General features: G+C 42.5%; 1 protein-coding gene across 1 annotated transcript in view; it reads left to right on the top strand.

Moving 5' to 3' along the window:
* The window catches only part of LOC308073241 (uncharacterized protein), a 319,052-nt gene that overhangs the window by 211,063 nt on the left and 96,911 nt on the right, over positions 1-11,078 (top strand). The gene's annotated exons all lie outside the window — the stretch shown is intronic.

The following is an 11,078-nucleotide window of genomic DNA, read 5'->3' as shown; positions in this document are numbered from 1 at the left end:
CTCAAAATAAAAATGGGAGACCGAAGCATTTGTAAGTGCTTTAATAACTGATTGTCACTTACTAAAGAACGGACACCAAGGATATCAGCTCTTCATATACAGAATCACTGAAAAGCTTAAGTATGTATAGTTGTTATTAATTTCAATTTTAAGAACCATATTTACTGACTGGTAATGAAATTAGCTTGCTGATATGCAAGAAACAAATGTTTACTGTGGGGATACAGTGTTTCAGCTTTGGGCAAATCCTCTGAGGCAGGATTATACGCACTCTGTCCTCTTAAAGTCAGTTTCTCCACCATTCTGTGTTTGTGTTACATAGTTATGTAGGTGGAGATGAAGCATATTTTTAAAACTGAAAGGTTGTATTATTCAAAGAAACTCGCTGCATCTCAATACCAACTGACTTCTGTTTTATTAATTCTCGAATTGGTTTGGTAGCATCATCTCCAAAATTCCCTCATTTATGTAGTTTCGTTTTTTGCTTATATTTATATGATTACATATACCTATGTATGTATAAATAACTTTTAGTATTATGGTATCATCTAATAAAAACCTCCTGAAGGCTTAAAAATTCAAAATAGCTCTTCATTACTCATGGCAAAGCATTTGTCTCTTCCATATCTGAATGCTGAAAGTTTCATTACCAGTGTGTGAATTTTCTCCTTTAGATTTTCTTTTTTTGGGAAAAAAAAATATTAAATCAACAGTGTGGAACACTTTGAAACAAGGTTTATTTTGTTTTACAGCATTGTTAGTGTATTGTGAAATATCACATCATATTAACTGATTTTTCTCTGGCTCATTCACTTTACGGTAATACAACAAAATACAGCATAACCTAAACTTTAAATGCATGATATAGTTTAAAATCTTTTCTTTTTGCTATAAATAGTAACTATCACCAATGCATAGTATCTTAAAAAAGTGATGCAGTAGTTTATTTTAAATTCTCAAGGGATAATTTGCGATGATTTGCTTTCTACATTATTATCCAAACATCACCAACTATGATTCAGATTTTGCTTTCAGGGTCTTGCCTTTACAAAATAGCCTATCCCATAGACAGTGAATCGATGCCATGTGCTGTGGTTGTGTTAAGACAGCGTTGCAAAGATCTGTTTACAGCTACCTGTCCATCGATCCAGAAACAAAGCAAGGACTGAAAAACAAGAACTGTCAAAGCCTAAATGCTTCCTTGCTGATTCTTATAGGGTAAGATCCAGAGATACTGGTAACTGTTATAAAGATGGTACCTGCAAATTCCTATAATGCATTAAATGGCAGTGTTAATTTCTACTCTCACAATATGAAGGTACTGTGAGATTTTTGTATCTCTGTAATATGACGTTACTTGCTGAGATTTTTAAAGTTCTTAATTCTGTAGCCCTAGTTGTACTTTAAGCTACAATGTTTATTGAATTTCACCTACATCGAACAAAACGTGAATTGTATGAGCTGGGGTAAGGTGGACCTCAGATTCTTGTGAAAGCAGTGAGAGATGCAGAATTAGCAGATCAAGTTGCGTATGATTAAGCACACACATTTAAATTCTTAATTTGCACAGTAAGAGTAATGTATCACAGACAATTCTTGTGGGGGAGTCTGTCGTTGCCAGGTGCTGGGAAAGATGGCAAATATGCTGAAAAGGAGATGGAGACTTGCATGTTGGCCTTGCAACCCTAAATCTTGCAGGTTTCCTTTCAGTTACTTTCTTACATTTGACTAGGATGGACAAAAGACTTCTATGGCACCTGCTTAACAAAGGACCATTAGCTTGAGTATGCAGCAGCAAGTGAATTATTTACAGGAAAATGCAAATGAACACATCTTTGATGCCATTTTCTCTGTTCTAGTCAAAGATTCTGCAATTTCTCCATATTTATCAATTGTTTTAATATATATTATTTAGTGTTTTTCCTGACCTTCATCCTTTGCTTTGAAGCATGTTTCTTAACTTTGTGCAGATGGACACAAACACTTCCCCTGCAAATATAAAATGTGGCTTTGAAATTTTCTGGATGTGAATGCTCAGATACTGTGGTAAGAACATTAGGCTGGCAGACCTTTCATATTTCAGAGGCTTTGGTGGATCTAGCAAAGTTTGTTTGGACATCTCAAATTTGTCACTGGAAGTTCATGGATTATAAACAGGTCTGAACAGGGATGTGCCATCATTAATCCAGTTGGTCAAGAATACTTCCCTATTTGAATGTCTGGTGCCATATGCCTTGTTTGGAAAAAACCCCAAACATTCCCAACCTCCTCTTTTCCAGTTGTTATTTCTCAGCTTTTCCCATCTGGAGATTGTGAAATCTGTTCTATGAAGTGATGCATCCCACATGCATCCGTATGTTAATCCAGCTACAGCAGCGTGTGTTAGATGGAGACCTCAGATCTTAGTAATATCCCTATATCCACACACACTTGGGCAATATACCTTTTTATTTTTAATACATGCAAAACTGAAGCTCAGTATTACACCTTGTTAAAGAAAGCATTTGAATTCTTAAATGAGTGCTATATGAGAGACACTACAAATATGATTGATGCCACCTTTTCAGAATAGTTGTGGATTATATTTCGCTTTCAAACTGAATTTGGGAACTGAGGGTGCTGCAGTTGCAAGTGGAAGATACTTGAATTTCGGCTTTCTTGAATTTCGAAACAGAGTTTTTCCATGACAGCCATTTATACAAATGGGCAAAGACGTATCGCAATTGTAAGTGCTGCCGATGCTTGAGCCTTGTCAGGTTTGTGCCTCCTGATCTTCACTACAAAGAAATTGTGAAAACATGTCACTTTATCACTTTGAGGAATTAGTTTGTCATCCAGGATTTTTTAATCTCCAAGAGCATAACCATTTCCAAATTGTTTGTTTTATAACTCCGCTCTGAAAGAGAGATGTTACCTGCTTTGATGTGCCTGTTGCTCTCGCCACGGGAGAAAATAATAACATGCGAGTGACTAAAGTGTATGGAGCGCCTGAGGGTGGGGAAGGCAGTGCTCAGGGAGGCCTCGCGGGCCTGGGGCCGCATGCTGCATGCTGCGGTGCCGCCTGGCGCGGCGCTGCCTGGGCCGCGGGCTGCGCCTTCCCGCCAAAACTGCACGCGCCAGTCGCTGCGCCGCGTTCTGAGGTAAAAGCAAATGGTGTCTCTTTCATAGTGCACAATACCTGTTTTTGCTGAGGTGATGTCGGGGAGATTTCTGACAAGACAAGACATGTATTATGAAATAATATTTTGAGTCATCTGTTTTCGGAAGTTCACTCTGATCTTTGCTTTCCTTTTCCTGCTTGGAAAACAAGAGGTTAGAGAGACATTGTTACTGAAGGCCTAATTTCTTTAAGTAGGGGAATTGCTTCCCAGTTAAATAATTTAAGAATCATTGTGTGCTTCATTTTCTGTCCAATACTAAAAAGTCCAGTTAAAAATTCACTGCTATTTTTCTTTTCTGGGTGTGAGCACTTACTGTCTGAAGGTATCTAATGTAAACTGCTGGCTGCTCAGTACGGCCAGCTCTCCCAAATCTTGGCAGCCTTTTCTGAAAGAAAAAAACTTTGGTGCCTCCATTTTCTTTGCACCAGCAGCTCCATCCAGGTATGTCATGGATACTGATTGAACCAGTACCTTGAGCACATGTATTTTTAAAGAGGTTTCTTTGTTTTTGTTTTGTCCCATGTCCCTGTCCCCCCCCCACCCCCCCAGTTCTTCTGGAGCTGCTTGGGAGCGACCGTGCATTTAATGTGACAAAAACTTGTAGAAGTAATTTCTGTTTTTAACTTTGGATTTGTGTATACGTACATGGAAGTATAAATAGAACACTGTTGATAACTTATTTATGAAGGTTGGAATATTTAGATCATCAATATCATACTGCAATAGTTAAAGGTTTCTTCAAGATAAAAAATTTAAAAGGAAAACCAACTTTGGTCACAGATCTGCTGGTGCAGTAATAAAAGCTTTAAATTGGAACTGCTAGAGGTCAGAAGCATAAGCCAGAGAGGTAAGACCCACAGCGACACAGACAAAAGCCATGTATGACAAAATATGGGTTCTTATAGTAACATCACTGGGAGGATGGAGAGGAAGGCTATATTAAATGTCCATATTTGAATACAAAATCCCTATAGCGTAACCTGGAGGAACTGGAAGTTTTAAATTGCATTTTTCTTGGTTTAGTGGTAAATCTTTTTGGAATATCATGATGGCATATGAACACCGGAGTTGTAGTGCTGCTCTGAAAGATGCCAGTGGGTAAAGGAGATTTGTCTTGAAGGAATATGCTGCCTTGGTTACCAAATGTAGTTCAGAAACTTGATGAAGGGCTGAGAATTTCCCAAAGCACAGGACTTCTCAGTAGAGATCATCAGTAGAGACTTCAGGTGCCTGTTCACAGAGCAAAGTTCTTGTGCTGCATCTTTTACTTCTGAAGTCATGTTGCCTGACAGTCTGTTGCAGCCTTCCTGTGCTTGCTGCCTATATAAACAACTGAGACCACAAATGTAAGACCCAAAGAGCTAGGTGCTTAAAGATGAGCAGTGTGCAGGATTGACTGCCCAAGAAAGCCTAGGAATAAGTTAAGAACGTTTTTTTTCCAAATTAAATTTGGATAGTAACATATATGGATATATATATATACACGTACGCATACACACACGCGCGCTATTTTACATATATATCTATAAAAATATAAAATCAGGCTCTACTGCTCAGCTTGAGTAACAAAGCTTGGGGATGCATCTTCCAATACCTGGTTCTGAGCATTGTTTATTCTGAGAGATCTGGAGGTGCTTGCTTTTTGTGTTAGGTAATCAGCTGAGTCCACCCCCCTTCCTGCTAGCTCATTAGCTCATAGTAGTATCCTATAGGACAGGATGCCTTAGAGCCCCTCTGAGCTCTTTGTGCTACACAAATCATCTTTAACTTGAGCAGGCTATTCAGGCTACTGTTGGGATAAATGCCTATCCCCCTTTCAGAACGTACTATTATTGTAGGTAGGCTCTGGTTGCATGGATGCAAAGCTGGGCACTGTGATCTCTGACTGACAGGGTTCTAGGAAATTTTTGGCTGTATTGACAAAAGTTCCTTAGGATTCTGGTACAGCAGTTAATAAAGAGTGCATTTGCTTGTGCACAAGTGCAAAAATTCTGGTGTACAGTTGTAAGTTTGTGTTTACATATTCCACACCTGTAGGTAGGGACATCAATATGCATAATCATGTGTGTGTATATGCATTGCTTGAGCATAATTGCCTATATGAAAAGCTTTGTTATTTAAAATTTCCCTAGTGTGGAGGAATGCAGAATATTTCAGGCACCCGTATCAGGAGCAGTTATTTATTGTAGGGTCCTTTTGCTATCTTCCTGATTGTTGACTCAGTTAAGGTTTAAATCAATGGCTGTGAGCATGGAAAAAAATTCTCTACGGACAGCCAGTCTGTTTTGTCCCGATTGAATTTATGATATGCTGTGGTCATCATTCAGTGAAAATCAAGAGCTGGGTATAGTGGCTTCACATCAATACAGTCAAATCACTGCTTAAAACTGGAGTTATAATCCTTTAAATTTAATTTTGTGGGCAAATTGCGGCTGCCAGCTTCTCAATTTGATTGGTTCCAAAAACAACCCAACGTAAGAAATTGAAAATGCCAGGAGGCATCAGTCCTGTAAATATATTAGTGTACCATCTGGAGTGTAGTGACCTTGGACGTTCTGCTTGGCCTTAGTATCTTATTGCTGGAAGTAATTCAGCTATTAATACTTGATTGAGTTTATGCCTCTGACTAGCTAGAACTCAATCTTTACTTCTCACTCAAAGAGCAAATGACATCTGATTTAATAACATATTAAATGTGTATAATAATAATTCATTAGTTTTCTTATAGAAAAAGACCAAGCAAATATAGATTGTTTTGATACCTACTGTATGTTACAATACAGGAAAGAGAGCAAACATTCTGGGTTTCGTGACAGCCTCGGTGAAGTGTAACAACTAATTTTAGAGATGTCTGTCTTTGAACTAACATTTATCAGGTTTCCAAAAAATTTGAACTGGTTGTACCTTAAATAATTATCAAGTTTTGGGGAAACAATTTCTCGATTAAATTACTTTAGTACTGTTGAAATGTTACATTATTGATACATGGCCCAGTGAAATTACTGGAAAGAATTCTATTGATTGGAAGCGAGCTAAAAATCAAGTGCTTCACAATATAATTTATATCAGTAAAGTGAAGAGTATTAACTCTTTGGCTCACTAGAAGTTAAATGTAGTCCAAACCTCACTGTATCCTGCCTGTGGCTAATGTATACCTGGATATTTAATTGTGCAGCTGTGGATGTGCTTGTTAACGTCAGTCATCCTGATGCTGTTGTAACATTAGAGGTGCCTGTAGGAACTAGTTCTTTAGGTTGTAAGTGAATATGAGAAGTCTGAACACCAGCTACATTCATACTTGTATAGTTGTTCATTATAATAGCAAGAGTGTTATGCAGTACTTCACACATAAAGCATATTAATCACAAAATCACAGAATGATCAGGGTTGGAAGGCACCTCTGGAGATCATCTAGCCCAACCCCCTGCTAAAGCAGGGTCACCTACAGCAGGCTGCACAGAGTCGTGTCCAGGTGGGTTTTGAATGTCTCCAGAGAAGGAGACCCCACAGCCTCCCTGGGCAGCCTGTGCCAGGGCTCTGTCACCCTCAGGGTAAAGAAGTTCTTCCTCATGTTCAGCTGGAACTTCCCGTGGTGCAGTTTGTGCCTGTTGCCCCTTGTCCTGTCGCTGGGCACCACTGACAAGAGCCTGGCCCTGTTCTCTTGACCCTTGTCCTTAAGACACTTGTATGCATTGATAAGGTCCCCTCTGAGCCTTCTCCAGGCTAAACAGGCCCGGCTCTCCCAGCCTTTCCTCATAAGGGAGATGCTCCAGTCCCCTCATCAGCTTCACAGCCCTCCACTTGCCCCTCCCCAGCAGTTCCCTGTCTCTCCTGAACTGGGGAGCCCAGCACTGGACACAGCGCTCCAGGTGCAGCCTCACCAGGGCAGAGCAGAGGGGCAGGATCACCTCCCTGCACCTGCTGGCCACGGTCCCCCTCATGCACCCCAGGATCCCACTGGCCTCCTTGGCCACCCGGGCACACTGCTGTCCCCCAGCAGTCCCAGGTCCTTCTCCTTAGAGCTGCCCCCCAGCAGGTCACCCCCAGCCTGTACTGGTGTGTGGGGCTGTCCCTCCCCAGGGGCAGGACCTTACACTTGCCCTTACTGAACCCCATGAGGTCCCTCTCTGCCCAGCTCTCCAGCCTGCCCGGGTCTCGCTGAAGGGCAGCGCAGCCTCCTGGTGCATCAGCCGCTCCTCCCACTTTTTTGAGTGTCAGGTTTTCTTAAGTGATCTCCAACCTGATCCTCCTGGAGCACAGGAAAGCCTTCCTTTCTCCACACTTCCTATCTTGCCACCAAGGTCTGGGAAACCAGAGGGCAGGCCTTACCAGTCAAGACTGAAGCAAAGGCGGCATGCAGTAACTGCCTTCTGTGTGTCCTTCATCAGCAGAGCACCCACCTCATTCAGCAGTGGGCTCACATTTTCCCTAGTCATCCGTCTCCTGCTGATGTACTTGAAGAAGCCCTTCTTGTTGTCCTTGACCCTCCTCACCAGATTTAATTCCAAATGGACCTTAGACTTCCTTGTTGCCTCCCTCCATGTTCTGACCACATCCCTATATTCCTCCCAAGTGGCCTTTCCCCATAAACTTTTTTTTTTTCTGTTTGAGTTTTTGCCAGAAGCTCCTTGCTCATCCATACAGGTCTCCTGCCCCCTTTGCTTGATTTCTTACTCATAGGGATGCCAGTGCATCTTGAGCTTGGAGGAACTGATGGTTGAATATTAGCCAGCTTTCTTGGACCACCCTAGTTCCTAGGGCCCTAACCCATGGGATTCCTCCAAGAAGGTCCTTGAAGAGGCCAGAGTTAGCTCTCCTCAAGTCCAGGGTTGCAATCTTACTTAATGCTCTGCTTCCCCCTGAACTCCAACAACTCAATGGTTACTGTAGCCAAGGTGGTCCCCAACCTACACATCCCCAACTGGCCCTTCTTTGTTTGTGAAGACAAGGGCTATAACACACCTTGCCTCATTGGTTCCTTCACCATCTGCATCAAAATGTTATCACCAATGCTCTGCAGGAACCTCTGGGACTGTGTGTGCCTAGGTATGTTGTCTTTCCAGCAGATATCAGGGTGGTTGAAGTCCCCCATGAGAACCAGGGCCTGTGATTGTGAGGCTACCTCCAGTTGTTGGTAGAAGGTCTTGTTGACTTCCTCTTCCTGGTCAGGTGGCCTCTAGTAAACACCCACAGCAGTGTCACCCTTGTTGGCCTTCCCCTTATTCTTCACCTATAGGCTCTTGACTTATTCCGCTTTCACCCCTAGCGAGAGCTTGATATGTTCCAGTTGCTCCCTCATATAAAGAGCAGCTTCACCACCTCTGCTTGTTGGCCTGTCATTCCTAAAATGTACATAGCCATTCATGAGAACATTCCAGATGTGAGCTATCCCACTGTGCCTCTGTAATTGCAGTGAGATCATGGCCCTGCAGCTGCACACAGATCTCTAGTTCGTCCTGTTTATTTCCCCATGCTGCGTGTTGGTGTACGGACATTTCAGAGAGGTAATCGAGCATGCAGGTTTCCTGGAGGGTGTGTGCAAGAGGGTCCACCATAGCCATGCGCACCCTTGAGGTGCTGCCCTTCTGGTACTCATTTTTGGACGCAGCTAAGGAACATATATCGCTGCTCTGGTTGGTCTTGCTTATTCCTCAATTGGATGTGATTGTATAAGCATTGCCATTTTGGACCCTTCCCCTCGAGTCCTTCAGTTTAAAGCCTGCCTCACCAAGTTGGCCAGCCTGCTGCCAAAGATTTTCTTGCCTCTTCTAGACAGATGGATCTAATCCCTCCCTAATAGGCTATAGTCAAAGAACGTTCCATTGTCAAAGAAGCCAGAACCCTCACGATGGCACCCAGCCGTGAAGCCAGGAGCTGATGTGTATTTAGTAGTCCATGCTTTTGACAAGTTGTGGCACCCTCTTGGCAACATCTCAGACCTTAGCTCCCGGAAGGCAGCATACGTCTAGATCAGGGGTCCTCAAACTTTTTAAACAGGGGGCCGGCGTGCAGATGAAGTGGCAGGAGGTCATCTGCGGCTGCTGGGTTTCCCCCCAACCCCCGGCGGGGTGGTGGTGGTGTGTTCTATAAATACCGGGGGCCGGATTGAGGACCCTGGGGGGCTGTATGTGGCCCGCTGGCCGTAGTTTGAGGACCCCTGATCCCTGTCAGGCCAGCAGATGGGCACCTCAGTGCCCCTTAAGAGAGAGTCGCCCACTACCAGCGCTCAGTGTTTTGTTTTGCAGTAACTATGGGGTGCTGCTAGTGTAGTTTCTCTGTGCAGACCTTGCTCGTGGGTGTCTGTTGCTGCCAAGGCTTTGTATGTGTTTCTGGTTGTGATGCAGGAGGGTGGAGACTGGAGTCCTGCTTTTGCGCATCAGTGGTGTCCAAGGTGCGTCATTCTTTGTGGTCTCCACTACAGGAACATGGTTCTGAAACCACCTATCTATTTCTATCTTGGACCCTCTAATACTGTGCTTTTTTTAAAAAAAAACATCCAACAATCCACTGTTTTTTTTTAACTGTTTTTAACTGTTTTCTGCAAGTCAGCCACTTATCATAACAGATCATCAACCTGTGCACACCTGAGGCAGGTGCTTACCTTTTCTTAAGGAGAAGTGTCTGGGCACTCATTACAACCTGCCTCCTGTAGTGAAGTCTCCTCCCTTACCAGTTCTGTCTGGGTGGAAGCATCACACATCACAGGGTTACTAAAATAAATAGTTTGTAACAGTTGAAGAAATCTGAAGTTAGTAATGAGCGAAATGATGGTGTTACCTAGTCTTGGGTCAGTGTCTCAGGTCTTGACGGTCTTAGAAAGATTGTTTTAATTATAGTTCAAATCCGTCTCAAGGTACGTACTTCTAACACAGTTGTTAGAAAAGCCTTTTAAAATATGTTTGTCCAAAGCAGTGAGATATCAGTGAATATTTCAAGTATTAAATGCATACCACAGAGGGAAGTTAACAGAAGGCTTTAGAGCACTCTAGGGCTAAGTTCCCATACAGTTCACATAAAAGCAGCATTTTACGTGTAATATGCTTGCTTAACCTTGCTTGTAAACTCAAATAAGCATATTTCCACATGCAGGCAGATCTAAAAAATGAAAGCAGTTTCTTTGTATGCCAGCATTTATGTGACCATGTCCTTCTTGTGGAGACTACTGTTAGGATGGCTGCACCATGGAAGCCTGGTCTGCTGCCCTGTGCAACCTTCTGCATGCAGGAATAGAGCCCAGAGACTGACCTTGCCATTTGAGTTAGAAAATAGAATCAATACAGAAAAACCACAGCAAGCAAAGTGGGCAATGTGAGGAGATACTCAGTTTAATTTTGTATACGTTTTGCTCAAAGTATGAAATAATTGAGAAACAAATTGCTAGCAAATTGCTACAGCTGACATATGAACTGTCCTGATGGAAGGTCTGGAAGGATGGCACTTGAAGGGGAAACCTGTTTTGGATTGATAGAAGGGTCAGGGGTTTCCCTGAGCTGAATGGCAGATCTCCCATCAGACTGTCCTCATGCCCAGTTCACTGGAGCCAGATTTCATCTATTAAAGTTACTTGTGCTTCCACAGTGCTGTGAATTCTCACAGCAGCATGCTTTAATGAGTTAAATTCAGAAAACATGAAAGACAGGAACTGATAATTCACAGATCTGCTTGATTTTCTTGAAGCGTAGCCTAAAGTCAGGGAGTTTTCGATGTCATCTCTGCCAGATAATGGTCCTACTAATAGTTAGCTATTGTACAAGGAGTTTCAAAGCCTTAGCTTGTTATTACTTGTGAAGCACTTTAGTAAATCAAATCCATATGAGGAAAAAGTGCAAACAGGTAGGTTGTCTATGTCTTAACAATGACATTAGTGCTAAAATCTGAATAAAGGCTGACTGTTGTGTCAGGCTGATCACTTGAAAA

This window comes from Falco punctatus, assembly GCF_963210335.1.
Source record: "Falco punctatus genome assembly, chromosome: 14".
Lineage (NCBI taxonomy): Eukaryota > Metazoa > Chordata > Aves > Falconiformes > Falconidae > Falco > Falco punctatus.
Note: the sequence above shows the minus strand (reverse complement) of the source record. Positions and strands in the feature narration are given on the sequence as shown.